We start from the raw sequence: 21,292 nt of genomic DNA, 5'->3' as shown, positions 1-21,292 counted from the left end.
TTAAGAGTTACAATGCTTAGAACAAACATTTGCTCCTTATAAGAAATTTACATGTTGTTTAGTTAGAATGGTTTAAAATGATATTAAAAAATTCATTATTCTGTAACACATACCGAAGACCCTGGAACTTAAACTTAACTGAAAATGCACATGTAAGTCAGACCACAGTCTCTTGAAGTTTCTATGGCAAGTTTGTCAAAGTTGGAGAGTGTCACTTACTCCCAGCTGTTTCTAAGGTTCACAGCTTCCACCCCCTCAATACGTTGTCTGAGATTCTTGGCTGAGAGAGCTGTTTGTTTCTTTATTTAGCAAAATCTAGCACAGCTCTGCTTAGCAGAGGGACAAACTGGAATTTGCAAGTTTCTGCATTATCACCCAGGCAATTGCCAACTTGTCACAGGTGTACAGCATGAGAACAATGGGAAGAAGACAGCCGGGGACTGCTATGGACCTGAATGCCGGGGGCTCCATCTGCAATGTCCCACGCACCTTACTGCATCTCACAGGGGAATCTACTTTTCGTGATAGGCAGAGGTGGGGAGTGCAGGTCCTACTTGCGGCTTACAAGACATTTTAAGTCGGCAATTATAAGCAGAGCTGTTAACAGAACGCTGCTTGATTATTATGTTATGAAGGAAAGAAAAGAATGGCAAGGGTAACTTGAAAAAATAAATGAAGTGCAGTGAGTTTTCCGAGAAGCAGAGAATGAAACTGAGAGATTCTTGTTATTTTTAAAAGCTGCTGAGTTGGTCTCACTTCTTTGCTAAGTCTCTCAAGTATTTTTTTTTTTCCTCAAAAGGCTTGAATAAATACCTGCCCTGCACTGAAGGGGAAATGCAGAGGTTCAGCTTACCGACAAGTGGACAGGTGGCGAAACAGGTATGGGCATTTCTGTTTCAGGTCAGCTTTTCATGGGACTTAATTGAATATCACCTCTCACTTTTTCCCTTTTTCCCCCTCATTGATCAAGCTGCTTTTGAGAAAAGTGATACTTTGCATATCTGGCTAAGTACTGTTAACAGCCTCTGCCTGCGGTTTGTTAAAATTAAAAAAAAAAAAAAAAAAAAAGTGTGATCTTGCCGGAGAAGTAATTTGCTTCTCTCCAACCAATGATGGCTTGTACTTTATGCAAATTGGTATCTAGGGACAACAAATCCCATTTAATACATATGCATAGTTCATAAAAAAAACGACGTGAGAGAAAAGAGGAAAAAAGATAAAGCAACGAGTCAGCAAAAGAACAGGTTCCGAGGAAATTTATTGTCCCAAATTGGACATTTGTAACAGATGATGTGAACAAGTGTTAACTTTGTTTTCAGCAGCTCTTCATGTACATTCACTAGACATCACACAGATTATGTTTTAAGGATCTGAACTGTAATAAAAAAAAGTGTCTATGGGCTTTAGAGTGTTGTGTTCCATATGGTTAGGGAAGTACGGAGTTATTGCGACAAGCATCTTGTGAAGCTCATTACGCGCAGTGGTGTTAGATGCGAATTGCCGCGCATAGCTATAGGGTACGTACATGACATCCCACAGTCAGCAGATAGCAACTGGAAATGAAAGATATGAAGGCACAGAGTACAGCTTCAGGGAACATGTTAGACAAAACATCTGCTGGTATCAGAACACTGCATTATCAGATCATTGTGGCCATGAATTTTTTATAGACACTTTTTTCCCCCAAACCGCAACTTTGAAAGTGACATTTTGTGCAAAAAGTTTTTGATTGAAGTGTGATGTCAGGAGGAAGTCCACTGCTGTAAGTCGTTGTATAGACAGCCGACACTGGCAGCTCAAGAAAACTCCTTTTTGCAAAGTGGGGCAACCTCGACTAGGAGAATTTATGCTGCAGTGCATGCACATGGGAATGCATAAGGAAGAAAGTTTTCTAAGCAAAAAACATGACTGAGATGCTTTGGTCTTTCTATGCCACTCGACATGTGGACAGGTTCATATTCTAGACATTCACTTAACACTTCCTTTCTTCATGTGGAGAAAGGGTTGGTCAGGAGCTCCAATTAAGCAAGGAGGCAATATTCCATCAACTCATCTCTTGTACTCTGCTTGTTAATGGCAGCATTTCTCTTGTGCCACTTCTGCCTGAGAGTGGCTCTTATAAGAGATTCCTTCATTGCAGGAAACATGCATGGATGAAAAACTAGTTGAGTTCTGATTATTGGGAGTATACATTAGCAGCCCCACAGTCCTTTAGAGAGGGTGGCAGGAAGGCCTGAAGCGAGGGAAGCAGTAAGGAGATGGTTCTCACCTTGAGAAAAGTTAAAGGTCCTGATATTTAGGACCCATTACAGGATGTCATATATTTCATCTTGGAAGATAATAAAGCACATCTAAAAGCACTATGACTTATGGAAGAATCCGGCTATCGATAGCCACCTTTCTGTTAGTGTGGTTCTGAGAAGTGGAATGATTTCACTGATTCTGACCACCCAGGCCATGGGGTATAGGGATAAACATATTTCTCTTAAAAGAGCTAATGTGAAAGAAGAGTAGAGGAAAAAGAGCTCAAAGACAAGTGGCAGGTCCTTGAAATGGATTCTGGAGAACTAGAGGAAGTGCTTTTCTCTACAATGCAACCAGTATTCAATTTAACGTTCTTTTCAATAAACCACTGGATTCCTCTTTTAGCCCATTAGAAAAGTGACACACTGGATGAGATCAGAGTGTGAGGCTCAGAAACTCTCAAGAGTCAGACTATATTTACTCATGGCAGCAGATATGCAGGAACATCTGTACAATAATTGGCAATAGTTCCAGACATGAAAGAGAAAAGTAAAAGGTACTCATGAATGAGTAAGCACCAACTACAGAGCTCTGTACTTCACAGCTCTAAGCTGTTCTCTTACCATTCTACACAGTTTTTCCATTTTCTTTTTGTCTTATTTTCATCTTTCTTTTTTATTTTCTTTTAACAAAAGCAAAATGAGGAAGAGGGTTGCTTTTCATTTTTCATAATTCCTTTTTTCTACTGCTTTGTAGAAGAGATACAAATATAGAGAAATACCTTCTGGGAAAAGGATATATTCTCTATTATTCTCCCTGAAAGTTGTGATGAGCCATGAACTGTACACAGAAAGATGCGAAAACTCATTCATTCAATAAATATTTACTGAGCATCTATTACTGCAAGTGGCCCTTGTGCCAAGAACAACTACAATTTTCAATAACTGTATTTATTTATTTTAAATATTATTTTTGACAAAAGGTCTTTCTCTGTTGCCCAGGTTGGTGTGCAGTGGCACAATCATGGCTCACTGCAACCTTGACCACCAGGCTCAAGTGATCCTCTCACCTCAGCCTCCTGGAAAGCTGGGACCACAGGTGTGCACCACCACACCCAGGTAATTTTTTTATTATTTGTAGAGTTGAGGTCTCACTATGTTGCCCAAGCTAGTCAGGAACTCCTATACTCAAGCAATCCTACTGCCTCAGCCTCCCAGAGTGTTGGGATTATAGGTATGAGCCAGTGCATCCAGCCTTTATTTATTTTTGAAAAATATTATAAATAAAAAATTAATAAATAATACTCAGAGCCAAACATTAAGTAAAAGAGGGGAAAGAGAGAGTTAGGTAACCTTCAGCCTGGTTTTGTCTTGAGAACATTTGCTGTTCCAAGTAAATTTAGCTTGGTTTTTCTTGATCTCTGAGGGTATGGAAAAGACAAAGTCTAGGGATCATCCTAAGTGGGAAATATAGATGGAGATATCCCTACATTTAGTACCTCCAAAGACCACATGCTCAGTGTCACATAAAACACAAGTAAGCATGTCCCAGTCATCAGCCAATCACCAGTACACACACACACAATAAGCCAACAACACAATAAGACAAAGACTTCAGAAAACATATTTATCAGGTATAAAAGAAATATGTCTAATGAGTGCTAAGAAGGTGAATAAGGGACAAATTATAAAAAATAGTTAAAGGTTATAAAAATGTAAAAGCATATTTGAGTAAGAAAAAATAGAGCTTATAGAAATAACATATAACTCATTGGATGGATTTAACAGTTGAATACAAATAAAGACAGAAATTTTGTGAGCTGGAAGATATGTCCGAAGGGAAGCAAAGAGATGCAAAATGTTTTAAAAGTTAAATCATGATGGGGAAGAAAAAAGTTTTAATATATGCCTAATTAAGTCTCATAAACAAGACAGAAGGTAGCTGTGGTAGTATTTGGCAGCATAGCAGTTTAGAATTTTCTAAAATTTATTATTTTTAATACCAATTCCCAGACTTATGAAGCTAAATGAATCCTAACCAGCAAAATAAATATCTAGAACACAAAACTGCAGACCATAAAAGACATAAATGTATTAAAGTACCAAGACAAAAATGAGAACCTTCAATGTTTGATGAACTTCCAGCTAACTTCCCAACAGCAATTATGAAAGCCACACACTGTGGTAACGTCTTTAATGTGCTCAGAGAAAAGAACTGTCTACTGAGACTGCATGTTAATCAAAGTGATTTTCAAGAGATTGGGTAAGGTAGTGGTATTTGTTGATACAAAATTAATAGTTCACTATCAACAGATCCTCTTTGAATGAACTTTTAAAAAATGAAATTCACAAAAAAAATGCAAGTGATCCCAGATGTTAGCTTTGAGTAACAGGAATATATTAGGAGCAAAGAAAATGATAATATGTGGATAAATTTAAATAAACTTTGGTTGCATAAAATCATAGTGATAAATTCTTCTTGAGCTTAAAAAACAAATAGAAAAAATAATAAAAGACACAAAAAGGGTAAAACGAGGGAGTTGTTTTTATTAAGATAGTCTAGGTCAGGTATGGTGGCTCATGCCTGAAGCCTGAGCACTTTGGAAGCCCAAGATGGGCCGATTGCTTGAGTCTAGGACTTCAAGACTAACCCGGGCAACATGACAAAACCTTGTCTCTACAAAAAAAAAAAAAAATACAAAAACTAGCTGGGTGTATTGGCATGTGCCTGTAGTCCCAGCTACCTGGGAGGCTGAGGTAGGAGGATCACCTTAATCCAGGAGGTCAAGGCTGCAGAAAGCTGAGATCTTGCCACTGCACTCCAGCCTGGGTGACAGAGCAAGACCCTGTCTCAAAAAATAAAGAAAAAGAAAAAGAAAAAAAGTCAACAATTTATGGAATATTTAGGTTGAAGGGAAATATATCAATTTAAATTTGATAAATAATGTTTGCATGCTAAAATAATTAAGGGAGCCTTTAAGCTAATACAAATAGGTCATAACATTTATTAATAAATAGGTAGGGGAAAATGGAAATAAAAATATGATCAACCATTCCAAACAGAAACAATAAGAGAGAGGAAATGTGAAACAAAATTTGGGGCAAGTAAGCAGAAATTAAAATGGAGTATGTACATTCATATAAATTACAGTAAATGTAAATGGTCTTTATGATCTAGTTAAAAGATCAAGATTGCCCAACTGAGAGCAAGAGAGAGAGAGACAGGGAGAGAGAGAGAGAGAGAACAGAGACAGAAGGAGAGGGAGAGAGAAAGAGGGAAAACAAGAAGAATAAGGAGGAGGGGAGGAGTCCGGGATGAAGAGCAGGAGAATAAGAAGAAGAAGAAAAAATACAGGAAGGGAAAGGTAAAAACAAGAAGGAAAACAAGAGGAAAAAATTTAAAAGATTTAAAAAAAAGAGAGAAAAGATAAACCAGGAGATTATTAATCGAAAGAAAGACAGTATATAAGGCGAAATAAATATTATTCTTATGAAAGATAAAGAGGGTCACTATATAATGATAAAATGTTTAAACTTGCATGTACCTAGTAATAGCTTAGAACATGTAGAGTCAAAACTGACCGAACAATGTAGTATAACTTGACAAACTATTATAACAGCATATTTTAAGGCCCCTCACACAGTTATTGATAGAGAAAGAAAACAAAAACATTAAAATTTGAAGTTTTCAAGCAATATAAATAGTATGCATGATGTAATAGGTGTATGTAGACTAAATTCCCTTTCATATATACATATATCCTATTAGTCTTGTTCCTCTGAAGAACCCTAATACAATACACTAATAAACAAATTAGAAAAAGAACACCACTCGCTAAATAAATGGCGAAGGGTGAAAATAACAACAAAACAGTAGAGATTAAGAAACTATGTAACAAAAAAATCCAATAGAGTCATTGACAAATCTTTGCTATTGACAAAGATTGTTTTCTGAAAAGTAAAATGTGAAATTCCTGTAGCAAAATTCATCAAAGAAATGCAGAATAAATTAAAAATATTGGAAATAAATGATCCATAATTCTAGATATTAAATATAGTATGAGTAACTTTGTGTCAGTATACTTGAAAACATAAAATGGTCAACCTTTCAGAAGAAAAAGTAGAACTTTAAATCCAGAATGAGAAAGAAAAAGAAAATCTGTATAGTTTTATTACCTCTAAAGAAACTGAATTATCCTCCGAAAGAAACACCAAACCCAAGTGATGTTAAAATTATGTTCTACCAAACATGCAAGATATAAATAGTCCTAATATCATACACATACATGTATCTCGAAGCTTAGATAAAATGGGAGTAACATGCCACACAATTTGGTGGGCTAGCAAATTCTTAACACTACAACCTGGCAAGGACAACATAAAAAATCAGATTATATCTATAAATCACTCTGGAATAGAGGTGTAAAAATTCCAAACAAAAAATAAAATAAACCTAGCATTGTAATGATTTTTAGATCTACTCACAAATATGCTTATACTGTCTTTTCCTGGGCACATAGTAGGATTTCACTTTTCTACATACTTATGGTTAGATTTTTCCATGTAGTGTTTTGGCCAATAAAATGTAAATAGAAGGGCTGTGTGCCAATTCAAATCAGAGGCTTTCAGAGCCAGAATGCAAGGTCTCATGTTATTTCTGTCTCCGCAACAGACCCCTGCCACTTCCATATACTCCCCAAACGGTGAAGGTGCCATCAGCCTGAGTTCCTGTCAAAAACTAGATAGAGCAGAGACTCCATCTGACTCACAATTGACATTTAACATTATTGAGAAATAAACCTTTGTTATTATAAACTACAAAAACATAGAGGTTGTTTGTTATAGCATTAGATCCCAAACCATTCTGCCTGATGCAAGCATTGTATAAAAAATGAATTTACTTTGTGGCCGAAATGAATTTATCACAGAAACATAATTGCTGCTTAACATTGGAAGATCACCACGTTAAGAGTTCAAGAGAAAAAATATATAATCTTCTCAATAAATGAAGATAAAGGTTTGATAAAAATAAAAACGTATTTATATAAAATCTCTCACAAGAATATTGTTAAAGACAACTTCCTTCATAAAAGATGTACACCTTTTGAAAGCCTGAAACCTACATCATACTTCATAGTAAATGTTGATAGTATGCTCTTTAAGGTCAATACAAATGGTAAGCATGCTCTTCATGATCATTTATAATTGGCATTGCATAGAAGACCTTAGAGCACTAAGGCAAGAAAAAGAAATACAAAGTGAGGGATTAGAAATAGAGATACAAGGCCGGGTGCGGTGGCTCATGCCTGTAATCCCAGCACTTTGGGAGGCCGAGGCGGATGGATCACGAGGTCAGCAGATCGACACCATCCTGGCTTACACGGTGAAACCCCGTCTCTACTAAAAATACAAAAAATTAGCCAGGCATGGTGGCAGGCGCCTGTAGTCCCAGCTACCCGGGAGGCTGAGGCAGGAGAATTGCGTGAACCCAGGAGGCACAGCTTGCAGTGAGCTGAGATTGCGCCACTGCACTCCCGCCTGGGAGACAGAGCAAGACTCCGTCTCAAAAAAAAAAAAAAAAAAGAAATAGAGATAAAAAATGTATTTACTAATGAAAATCATATAATTACCTTGGTAGAAAATCCAAAAGAATCAGTAAGTAAATTATTGGAATTCATAAGATAGCTTAGGAAGACCTCTGAATGTAAAATCAATTCAAAAACTGACTGCAAATCTATTCAACAGAAAAAAAATGTGTAAAATGTGATTTTAAAGGAGATACCATTTACAAAAGCATCAAATATACCATATATATGGATAAATCTAACAATGTTATGAAGAAAATTATAACTTAATTGGAAAGAATCAAAGAGATCTCAGTAAGTGGAGAGTTATGTCATATTCAAATATAAATATTTATGTTCAAATATAAATATTTATGTTCAAATATTGGGGAAATAATAATTGCAGATTTAAATTCAGTCCACATTGATTTATGGATTCAATGCAACTTATCTAAAATTTAACTCTGTGTTTGTGTCAATGAACAAGCTGTTTCCAAAGTAGGTTAATGCAAAAGTAATTGCAGTTTTTGCTGTTACTTTCCATGGCAAAAACCACAATTACTTTTGCACTAACCTCATACATATGGAGAGCAAAAAGTCAAAAACAGCCAAGATATTGTCAGCTATCAGGAATTATCATAAAGCTGCCTACATGTATATGCCAATGTGATATGTGATTTATTTTCCATTGCAGTTCAATGGGAAATAATAGATTTTTAAATAAATGATGCTAAACAAATCAATTTTCCACATTATAAAAGATATAAGTTAGACCCCAACCTCACACCACACATAGCAAGACCCTGCCTCTAGAAAATAACAATAACTAAATTAAATTAAATTAGTTTGAATTTAAGACTAAAATCGGAAAGACAAGCTTATAAAAATTTTTTAGAACAATATAAGAGGTAGCAAAGTCATTACCTCAGGGTAGAGGATAAGAAAGTAGAAAGTGCAAACCGTAATCAAAAAGCTTCATAAATTTAATTATACTGAATTAAGAATTTAGATTAATTATAAAGAAACCAGAGAGTGAAAGAAAAGCCTATAAAAATGAAAAAAATACATTTATGACATATGTAACTCAAAAAGGATCATTATGTAGAATAGCAACTAGATTAGGAATCAGGCCCCTCCCTGAAATACTCCCTGCCCCACAGTGATTCCAATCAAGCATACACAAAACACTTCTTAAAGGGTAGGGGCTTATCTTGACATTCGGGGTTGGTATATCTTGGTTTTGGTGGTTGATAAAGAAAAACTGGGGACTCCTGGACAGAAACAGAATTCTTCCAAGATCCTCTTTGGGTCAGAGAAGCTGAAACAGTGGGTCTATGTGAAGAATCATGCAAAGGAGTCAATTACACAAGAAGCAATGGGAATCTGGGTAGGGCAGCAGAGGAAGAGACAGCCTTTAGGATATGAAGGTGAGTCTACAGCCATACCACCCTGAACGTGCCCGATCTCGTCTGATCTCAGAAGCTAAGCAGGGTCAGGCCTGGTTAGTACTTGCATGGGAGGATATGAAGGTGAAAGCTGACCCTGGCCCATCCTCTTTCACAGGCATCTCCTGCAAGATACGTGCATAGGTCATTAAAGGTCTCACATATGTCATTAAAGTTTATTCCTATGTATTTATCATGCCTGTTGTTATTGTAAATGGAAATTTTATTTTACATTTCTAATAGATTGTAATTTTTACATATGAATATGTACATTGTTTATTGTACCATTTTACTACTGAATTACCTTTGTTTGGGGTATATTTTCACTTGATTCTTTGGTTTATTTAGATGTACAATCATGTTATCTGTAAATTGGAATAGTTTACCTCCTCCTTTTCAATGTTATCTAGTTAATTGGCTTTTTTATTGCTTTTTTCAAGTTTAATGTTAGTAATTGTGATAAAAATCAGCATTCCTTACTTTTTTTTAATTTCTAAGAGGACACCACTTACATTTGCGCAGGAAGAAATAAGTTTTAATTGTTTTAAAGTATTATCAATACATTTCTATTTTAGCAAATTTTTTTCAAAAACATTAAACTGTATCAAACATCCTTTGGAGTCTGTGAAGGCAATCATATGAGTTTTATCCTTATGTTTATTTATTTATTTAAAAAAATTTTTTAGACACAGGGTCTCACTCTGTTGCCCAGGCTGGAGTGCAGTGGTGCAATCACAGCTAATTGCAGCCTAGAACTCCTGGGATCCTGGGATCAAGGGATCCTCCTGCCTCAGCCTCCCAAGCAGCTAGGACCACAGGCATCTGCCACAATGCCAGGCTAATTTATTTTAATTTTTTTGTAGACAGGGGGTCACGTGATGCTGCCTGGTATTGAACTCCTGGCCTCAAGTGATCCTCCCGCCTTGGCCTATGGAAGTGCTGGGATTACAGGTGTGAATCACTGCACTTGGCCCTTATGTTTATTTATATAATAAATTATATAACTAGATTTCTTGATATTAACTAACCTGCTTTCCTGGCATAAAAGCCACTTATTTATGAAGTACTATTTTTTACTGTTATTCTGAAATCTGTATGTTGATATTTTATTTAGTATCTTTGCATTAATATTCATGAGTGGTTTTGGTCTGTAGTTTTCTTTCTTTATAAAATCACTTTTAGCTTTGGTGTTAATGTTACACTCAGTACCTATGAATACATAAATAAGAAGAATGTCAACGTACTGGAATTTTCCACTCCTTAAAGTTTCTTGTGAACATGTCTGGACCTAGTGCTTTTGGGATATGGGGCATGGACACATGTTGCACAGGAAAAAAGATAGATTTCATTTTTTGTTTTTACTTTTAAACAGCTTTGTTGAGATAAAATGTACATACCATGAGGTTCACCCACTTAATATGTACAATTCAATGATTTTTAGTGCATTTGCAGAGTTATGCAACCATCACCATAATCATGTAATATTTTTAATATGCCCAAAGGAAAACACAAACCAATTAGCAGTTACTCTAACTCCCCCATCCCCAGTTCTAGGTGACTACTAATCTCTTTTCTATCTCTGTAGATTTTCCTATTGGGACATTTTTAATAAAAGGTTTCAGATAAGGCACGGTGTTTTGTGACTAGCTTCTTTCATAGCATAATGCTTTCGTGGTTCATCCGTGTTGTAGCATGTATCAATACTTCATTTTTTATATTGCCAAATAATATCCATTGTGTGGATATATCATGTTTTATTTATCCATTCATCAGTCGATGGGCATTTGGGTTGTTTCTACTTTTGGCTATCATGAATAATACTAATGTGAACATTTGTGTACAAGTTTTTCTGTAGACATATGTTTTTATTTTTCTTGGTTATATACCTAGGGCGGTGTAGAGAATTTGAAGAGCTTGGTGGAGGTTCAATGGGAATTTTAGAAGTTAAGATCCTTTGGGGAGAAATTAAGAGATTTAAAAATATTTAATATCAAAAAAATATTTGAGGATACACAAAAAGATATCAGATGGATTACCTGGATTATATGATAACTCTATATTTAACATTTCAGCCACTCGAAAACTGTTCTCCAAAGTAGCTGCACTACCTTATATTTCTTTTAGCAGTGTATATTTCTTTTAGCCATGTATTTCTTTCAGTAAAGTATGTAAGGTATATGTTTACCTTATATTTCTTTTAGCAAAGTACCTGCACTACCTTATATTTCTTTTAGCAGTGTATACTTCCAATTTCTCACGTCCTCACCCATACTTGTTATTATTGCTTGTCATTTTGATTGAAGGTTTTGAAGTGGTATCTTGTTATGATTTGCTGTCTACCTAGTGACTAATGGTACTGAGCATCATTTTACGTGTATTCACAATTTGTATATCACCTCTAAAAATATCTATTTAAATATTTTGCCTATTTTTAATTGGATCATTTGTCTTTTTTAACAAATACTTTTTAAGTTCAGGGGTACAAGTGCAGGTTTGTTACATAGGTAAACTTGTGTCATGGGGGTTTGTTTTACAGATTATTTCATTACCCAGGAATTAAGCCTAGTACCCATTAGTTATTTTTCCTGATCTTCTCCCTCCTCCCACCTCCACCCTCCAAAAGGCTCCAGTGTGTGTTGTTTCTCTCTATGTGTCCATGTGTTCTTATCATTTAGCTCCCACTTATAAGTGAGAACGTGGTATTTGTTGATTTGTAAGAGTATTTTATATATTCTGCACACAAGTCCCTTATCAGATACATTATTTGCAAATATTTTCTCAGTACACAGGTTATCTTTTTACTTTCTTTTGAAGTACTTTAAAGCAAAACATTTTTAATTTTGAGGAAGTTCCACTTGTCAGTCTTCTCTTTTATCACTTGTGCTTTTGGTGGCATATCTAAAAAGTCATTGCCAAACACAACATACAAAGATTTACTCTTATATTTTCTTCTGAGTTTTATAGCTTTAGCTTTTATATGTAGGTCTATGATCTACTTTGAGTCCATTTTTGTGTATGATGTGATGCAAGGGTCCAAATTCATCTTCTACATGTGGATATTCATTTATCTCAGATATAAGTTTTTGTTAGATGTTGTTAATATTTAAACTATAAGAATGTATTCAGAAATATTTGGATAAATGAGCAGGAAAGAGAACCACCCTATTCACAGAAAATGCCGAGAATAAAATCCTTATTCTGTTGATATTTATAAGATAATAGATATAATCTTGTGATCCAGAAGTAGATTTTATAATTTTTTTCAAATTTCCAAACTATCTATGAAAGGAAGGGTTATCTGGTAATATAATTTTTAAAAAGCACTTACAATATGTCTGTACAATGAAAGAATCTATAGCTACTAAGAAAAATAGCTTGTCTCCACATGCATGAATATGGAAAGATTCCAAAATACATTAGGTAATAAAATTAAGTTACAGAAATGTATTTATATCTTATAAACATTTGTGTAAACACACACATACACACACACACATATCGACTGCAGGTAAATGTATAGAACATTTCTTGAAGGCTATATCCAAAATGATAGTCAAGAAATTGGCAAAATGTTTGCCCTAGATGGAATAGTGGGTGGTTGGGTGGTCAAAAGAGAGATGGAAACTTACTTTTCACTCAATGCCATTTTCTACCTTGTAAGTTTTGAGCAATGCATATGTCTTACCTATTTAAAACTCAATAAAACTAATAAAAACAGCTTATTAACTTTACTAAATTTTACTAGAAAATGTCTTTCTCAAGTTGCCTGTAAAATATTGACTGTAGAACTCTAATATATTTCCTATTAAATAATATGACTATACAAATGATTCCACAAAAGTTACCAATCCAAATTCCTTGAACATGCTAACACTGCAGCCAGAACCCACTCGATATGAAACAACATTCAGAAATTACCCAGAAAGAACATATTATATGGTATTCTTCTTAAAGAGAATGTGGCACATTAGCATACATTACATTTGCTTATTCACAAATCTCAGAACATTCAAACAAAAAACTCTCCTTGAATTTTGAGAAAGGTATAACTACATGATACATAAGAAATTTATAGAGGCCAAGGAGTCATAAATCACGTTCTTTATCAAGAAGACATAGATGGGAAGGAGCCAAGATGGCCGAATAGGAACAGCTCCGGTCTACAGCTCCCAGTGTGAGTGACGCAGAAGACGGGTGATTTCTGCATTTCCAACTGAGGTACCAGGTTCATCTCACTGGGGTGTGCAAGACAGTGGGTGCAGGAGAGTGGGTGCAGCACACAGTGCGCAAGCCGAAGCAGGGCAAGGCATCACCTCACCCGAGAAGTGCACGGGGTCAGGGAATTCCCTTCCCTAGTCAAAGAAAGGGGTGACAGACGGCACCTGGAAAATCGGGTCACTCCCACCCTAATACTGTGCTTTCCCAATGGGCTTAAAAAACGGCACACCAGGAGATTATATCCCGCATATGGCTCAGAGGGTCCTACACCCATGGAGTCTCACTCATTGCTAGCACAGCAGTCTGAGATCAAACTGCAAGGCAGCAGTGAGGCTGGGGGAGGGGCGCCTGCCATTGCTGAGACTTGATTAGGTAAACAAAGTGGCCCGGAAGTTCAAACTGGGTGGAGCCCACCACAGCTCAAGGAGGCCTACCTGCCTCTGTAGGCTCCACCTCTGGGGGCAGGGCACAGACAAACAAAAAGACAGCAGTAACCTCTGCAGACTTAAATGTCCCTGTCTGACAGCTTTGAAGACAGTAGTCGTTCTCCCAGAACACAGCTTGAGATCCGAGAACAGGCAGACTGCCTCCTCAAGTGGGTCCCTGAACCCCAAGTAGCCTAACTGGGAGGAATCCCCCAGTAGGGGCAGACTGACGCCTCACAGGGCCGAGTACTCCTCTGAGACAAAACTTCCAGAGGAACGATCAGGCAGCAGCATTTGCGGTTCACCAATATCCGCTGTTCTGCAGCCACCGCTGCTGACACCCAGGCAAAGAAGATCTGGAGTGGACCTGTAGCAAACTCCAACAGACCTGCAGCTGAGGGTCCTGTCTGTTAGAACGAAAACTAACAAACAGGAAGGACATCTACATCAAAAACCCATCTGTATGTCACCATCATCAAAGACCAAAGGTAGATAAAACCACAAAGATGGGGAAAAAACAGAGCAGAAAAACTGGAAACTCTAAAAATCAGAGCACCTCTCCTACTCTAAAGGAAAGCAGCTCCTCACCAGCAACAGAACAAAGCTGGACAGAGAATGACTTTGACGAGTTGAGAGAAGAAGGCTTCAGACGATCAGACTACTCCGAGCTACAGGAGGAAGTTCCAAACAATGGCAAAGAAGTTAAAAACTTTGAAAAAAAATTAGACGAATGGATAACTAGAATAACCAATGCAAAGAAGTCCTTAAAGGACCTGATGGAGCTGAAAACCAAGGCACGAGAACTATGTGACGAACGCACAAGCCTCAGTAGCCAATGCGATCAACTGGAAGAAAGGGTATCAGTGATGGAAGATGAAATGAATGAAATAAAGCAAGAAGAGAAGTTTAGAGAAAAAAGAATAAAAAGAAACGAACAAAGCCTCCAAGAAATATGGGACTATATGAAAAGACCAAATCTACGTCTGATTGGTGTACCTGAAAGTGACGGGGAGAATGGAACCAAGTTGGAAAACACTCTGCAGGATATTATCCAGGAGAACTTCCCCAATCTAGCAAGGCAGGCCAACATTCAAATTCAGGAAATACAGAGAACGCCACAAAGATACTCCTTGAGAAGAGCAACCCCAAGACACATAATTGTCAGATTCACCAAAGTTGAAATGAAGGAAAAAATGTTAAGGGTAGCCAGAGAGAAGGGTCGGGTTACCCACAAAGGGAAGCCCGTCAGACTAACAGCTGATCTCTCGGCAGAAACTCTACAAGCCAGAAGACAGTGAGGGCCAATATTCAACATTCTTAAAGAAAAGAATTTTCAACCCAGGATTTCATATCCAGCCAAACTAAGCTTCATAAGTGAAGGAGAAATAAAATCCTTTGCAGACAAGCAAATGCTGAGAGATTTTGTCACCACCAGGCCTGCCCTAAAAGAGTTCCTGAAGGAAGCACTAACCATGGAAAGGAACAACCGGTACCAGACACTGCAAAAACATGCCAAATTGTAAAGACCATCGAGGCTAGGAAGAAACTGCATCAACTAATGAGCAAAATGGCCAGCTGACATCATAATGACAGGATCAAATTCACACATAACGATATTAACTTTGAATGTAAATGGGCTAAATTCTCCAATTAAAAGACACAGACTGGTAAACTGGATAAAGAGTCAAGACCCATCAGTGTGCTGTATTCAGGAAACCCATCTCACATGCAGAGACACACATAGGCTCAAAATAAAGGGATGGAGGAAGATTTACCAAGCAAATGGAAAACAGAAAAAGGCAAGGGTTGCAATCCTAGTCTCAGATAAAACAGAATTTAAACCAACAAAGATCAAAAGAGACAAAGAAGGCCATTACATAATGGTAAAGGGATCAATTCAACAAGAAGAGCTAACTATCCTAAATATATATGCACCCAATACAGGAGCACCCAGATTCACAAAGCAAGTCCTTAGAGACCTACAAAGAGACTTAGACTCCAACACAATAATAACGGGAGACTTTAACACCCCACTGTCAACATTAGACAGATCAACGAGACAGAAAGTTAACAAGGATATCCAGGAATTGAACTCAGCTCTGCACCAAGCGGACCTAATAGACATCTACAGAACTCTCCACCCCAAATCAACAGAAAATACATTCTTTTTGGCACCACACCACACCTATTCCAAAATTGACCACATAGTGGGAAACAAAGCACTCCTCAGCAAATGTAAAAGAACAGAAATTATAACAAACTGTCTCTCAGACCACAGTGCACTCAAACTACAACTCAGGATTAAGAAACTCCCTCAAAACTGCTCAACTATATGGAAACTGAACAACCTGCTCCTGAATGACTACTGGGTACATAACGAAATGAAGGCAGAAATAAAGATGTTGTTTGAAACCAATGAGAACAAAGACACAACATACCAGAATCTCTGGGACACATTGAAGGCAGTGTGTAGAGGGAAATTTATAGCACTAAATGCCCACAAGAGAAAACAGGAAAGATCTAAAATTGACACCCTAACATCACAATTAAAAGAACTAGCAAAGCAAGAGCAAACACATTCAAAAGCTAGCAGAAGGCAAGAAATAACTAAGATCAGAGCAGAACTGAAGGAAATAGAGACACAAAAAACCCTTCAAAAAATTAATGAATCCAGGAGCTGGTTTTTATAAGAGATCAACAAAATTCATAGACCACTAGCAAGACTAATAAAGAAGAAAACAGAGAAGAATCAAATAGACGCAATAGAAAATGATAAAGGGGATATCACCACCAATACCACAGAAATACAAACTACCATCAGAGAATACTAGAAACACCTCTATGCAAATAAACTAGAAAATCTAGAAGAAATGGATAAACTCCTCGACACATACACCATCCCAAGACTAAACCAGGAAGAAGTTGAATCTCAGAATAGACCAATAACAGGCTCTGAAATTGAGGCAAAAATCAATAGATTACCAACCAAAAAAAGTCCAGGACCAGATGGATTCACAGCCGAATTCTACCAGAGGTACAAGCAGGTACCATTCCTTCTGAAACTATTCCAATCAATAGAAAAAGGGGGAATCCTCCCTAAGTCATTTTATGAGGCCAGCATCATACTGATACCAAAGCCTGGCAAAGACACAACAAAAAAAGAGAATTTTAGACCAATATCCCTGATGAACATTGATGTAAAAATCCTCAATAAAATACTGGCAAACCAAATCCAGCAGCACATCAAAAAGCTTATCCACCATGATCAAGTGGACTTCATCCCTGGGATGCAAGGCTGGTTCAACATATGCAAATCAATAAATGTAATCCAGCATATAAACAGAATCAAAGACAAAAACCACATGATTATCTCAATAGATGCAGAAAAGGCCTTTGACAAAATTCAACAACCCTTCTTGCTAAAGACTCTCAATAAATTAGGTATTGATGGGACGTATCTCAAAACAATAAGAGCTATCTATGACAAACCCACAGCCAATATCATACTGAATGGGCAAAAACTGGAAGCATTCCCTTTGAAAACTGGCACAAGACAGGGATGCCCTCTCTCACCACTCCTATTCAACATGGTGTTGGAAGTTCTGGCCAGGGCAATTAGGCAGGAGAAGGAAATAAAGGATATTCAATTAGGAAAAGAGGAAGTCAAATTGTCCCTGTTTGCAGATGACATGATTGTATATCTAGAAAACCCCATTGTCTCAGCCCAAAATCGCTTTAAGCTGATAAGCAACTTCAGAAAAGTCTCAGGATACAAAATCAATGTACAGAAATCACAAGCATTCTTATACACCAATAACAGACAAACAGAGAGCCAAATCCTGAGTGAACTCCCATTCACAACTGCTTCAAAGAGAATAAAATACCTAGAAATCCAACTTACAAGGGATGTGAAGGACCTCTTCAAGGAGAACTACAAACCACTGCTCAGTGAAATAAAAGAGGATACAAACAAATGCAACAAAATTCCATGCTCATGGGTAGGAAGAATCAATATCATGAAAATGGCCATACTGCCGAAGGTAATTTATAGATTCAATGCCATCCCCATCAAGCTACCAATGACTTTCTTCACAGAATTGGAAAAAACTACTTTAAAGTTCATATGGAACCAAAAAAGAGCCTGCATCGCCAAGTCAATCCTAAGCCAAAAGAACAAAGCTGGAGGCATCACGCTACCTGACTTCAAACTCTACTACAAGGCCACAGTAACCGAAACAGCATGGTACTGGTACCAACACAGAGCTGTAGACCAATGGAACAGCACAGGGCCCTCAGAAATAATGCCGCATATCTACAACTATCTGATCTTTGACAAACCTGACAAAAACAAGCAATGGGGAAAGGATTCCCTATTTAATAAATGGTGCTGGGAAAACTGGCTAGCCATATGTAGAAAGCTGAAACTGAATCCCTTCCTTACACCTTATACAAAAATTAATTCAAGATGGATTAAAGACTTACATGTTAGACCTAAAACCATAAAAACCTTAGAAGAAAACCTAGGCAATACCATTCAGGTCATAGGCATGGGCAAGGACTTCATGTCTAAAACAACAAAAGCAATGGCAACAAAAGCCAAAATTGACAAATGGGATCTAATTAAACTAAAGAGCTTCTGCACAGCAAAAGAATCTACCATCAGAGTGAACAGGCAACCTACAGAATGGGAGAAAATTTTTGCAACCTACTCATCTGACAAAGGGCTAATATCCAGAATCTACAATGAACTCAAACAAATTTACAAGAAAAAAACAAACAACCCCATCAAAAAGTGGGCAAAGGATATGAACAGACACTTCTCAGAAGAAGACATTTATGCAGCCAAAAAACACATGAAAAAATGCTCACCATCACTGGCCATCAGAGAAGTGCAAATCAAAACCACAATGAGATACCATCTCACACCAGTTAGAATGGCAATCATTAAAAAGTCAGGAAACAACAGGTGCTGGAGAGGATGTGGAGAAATAGGAACACTTTTACACTGTTGGTGGGACTGTAAACTAGTTCAACCCTTGTGGAACTCAGTGTGGCAATTCCTCAGGGATCTAGAACTGCAAATACCATTTGACCCAGCCATCCCATTACTGGGTATATACAGAAAGGATTACAAATCATGCTGCTATAAAGACACATGCACACGTATGTTTATTGCAGCACTATTCACTTGGAACCAACCCAAATGTCCAACAATGATAGATTGGATTAAGAAAATGTGGCACATACACACCATGGAATACTCTGCAGCCATAAAAAAGGATGAGTTCATGTCCTTTGCAGGGACATGGATGAAGCTGGAAACCATCATTCTCAGCAAACTATCGCAGGGACAAAAAAACCAAACACCGCATGTTCTCACTCATAGGTGGGAATTGAACGATGAGAACACATGGACACAGGACGGGGAACATCACACACCGGGGACAGTTGTGGGGTGGGGGGAGTGGGGAGGGATAGCATTAGGAGATATACCTAATGCTAAATGACGAGTTAATGGGTGCAGCACACCAACATGGCACATGTATACGTATGTAACAAACCTGCACGTTGTGCACATGTGCCCTAAAACTTAAAGTATAATAATAATAAAATTTAAAAAAAAGAAGACATTGATAAAGTTGTTGACTTCAGTGAAGGGATGCTATGGATGTTTGGGAGAGCATTTTCTAACTTTACTTTGACGTTAATGCCTGAGAACAAATCATTTACTCACAATACTGTGCTTTACACCCATCACTATCCCTTTAAGCCAATGGGTTGAATGGACTCACAGATCTGACTCTATGTGGCATCTTCTGATGTTCTCAAATCAGCTTAGAGATGGTGTCTAAATAGTCCTTTAACCATGGCCATTTCATATGATACCTCTGCTACCCTTCTGAAAAAAAGAATCCAAATCTCAGTGTGTTTATTACAGTGCCTTAGCTGCCTCAGAAGATTTAATCTGTCTGACTGACTGTACATTGAGAAACATTCTTTGCTAGTCTGCATTTTATTTTAAAGTTTACAAAAAATAAAGATTAAAATGTCAATATAAATGGAGCATGCCTGGCTGTAAAAGGCCAGTTGTGCCTGTTTCAGACATTCTTATATTTTGTTATCAATTTGTTCCAAAGTCCAAAAATGTTCATATATCACAGCAGATACTTAAACAACAAACGGCTAATTTCTTTCCGTTGGAAGCCTGACCTTCTCAGTGGCAGATTGTGGGAACATAGGCTTCTTAGTTTTAAAGAAGCAAATAAATTTACAAATGAAGTTACCTGTTGGTAAGTTCCATGATGGGAACAAAGAGAGGGCCTCTGTAAATATTATTCACCCCACTGCTGGGTCCGTCCGTCTGAAGGCCGTGATTGATGATGTCACCAAAACAAAGGAGTGCATTTAGTCTAATAAGCCAACTTGATGAGACATTGAAAGGTTGGAATTATGTATGGCAGAAGACAATTATGCAAGCTAAATGATTCTTTAATTAATAATGAGATCCATCACAGACTGAAGAGAAAGACTCACAGGATGGAAAGCATTGTGATTTACTCTGTGTGTGTCCATATGTGTCTGCAGTGTATATATTTTGGGATGTAAATGATATATGCACAGTGTGGGTGCTGTGGCATCTGAATCTATGTGCTTATTGTCTGAGATCATGACTCATTTGTACACTGGGTAGGTGGATGTCTAGAATGTACTAATTGTTTCTTAAGCAGTAGAAGGCTTTGCCTGGTTCCTAAATCCATATGGTTTTATTAGAAAAACAGTTGAATTTCATTGTTGTCATGTATGTCCCCCTATTTTCAGAATACAAGTAGTTGCCTTATGCTGTCCCAATTTAATTTTTTTAAACATTAAGCCAAACCATGGAAGTACCCAAACATCAATATCAATGTAAAGGCATAAATTAACAAAATGCCATTTAGTTCACTTTTAAATATTTCCCAGTGGTAGGATTTGGCTGTGTCCCACCCCAATCTCACCTTGAATTGTAGTTCCCATAATCCCCATATGTCGTGGGAGGAACCTGGTAGGAGATAATTGAATCATGAAGGTGATTACTTCCGTGCTGTTCTTGTGATAGTAAGTGAGTTCACACAAGATCTCATGGTTTTATAAGGGGCTTTTTCCCTTTTGCTCAGTAATTCTCTCTCCTGCCATCATGTGAAGAGGGACATGTTTGATTCCCCTTCCTCCACAATTGTAAGTTTCCTGAGGCCTCCCCAGTCATGTGGAACTGTGAGTCAATTAAACCTCTTCCCTTTATAAATTACCCAGTCTTGGGTATGTCCTTATGGCAGTGTGAGAATGGACTAATACATCCAGTCTCTGGATTAACACCTGCTTCTAACTAACTAGTGACATTTGTTTTAAAATTTTAGATA

The 21,292-nt window shown here is 37.3% G+C and overlaps 1 long non-coding RNA gene across 1 annotated transcript in view; it reads left to right on the top strand.

Moving 5' to 3' along the window:
* Positions 1 to 273: 273 nt before the first annotated feature.
* The window catches only part of LOC129397164 (uncharacterized), a 48,722-nt gene continuing 27,703 nt past the window's right edge, over positions 274 to 21,292 (top strand). Inside the window, exons 1-2 of the long non-coding RNA XR_008624354.2 lie at positions 274 to 879; positions 3,246 to 3,362. This is a non-coding gene — a long non-coding RNA (uncharacterized LOC129397164). The remainder of the gene's footprint in view (positions 880 to 3,245; positions 3,363 to 21,292) is intronic.

The sequence above is a fragment of the Pan paniscus genome, chromosome 12, assembly GCF_029289425.2.
Source record: "Pan paniscus chromosome 12, NHGRI_mPanPan1-v2.0_pri, whole genome shotgun sequence".
In the NCBI taxonomy this organism is placed as follows: Eukaryota; Metazoa; Chordata; class Mammalia; order Primates; family Hominidae; genus Pan; species Pan paniscus.
The sequence above is the reverse complement of the archived record's forward strand: the minus strand, read 5'-3'. Positions and strand labels throughout refer to the sequence as shown.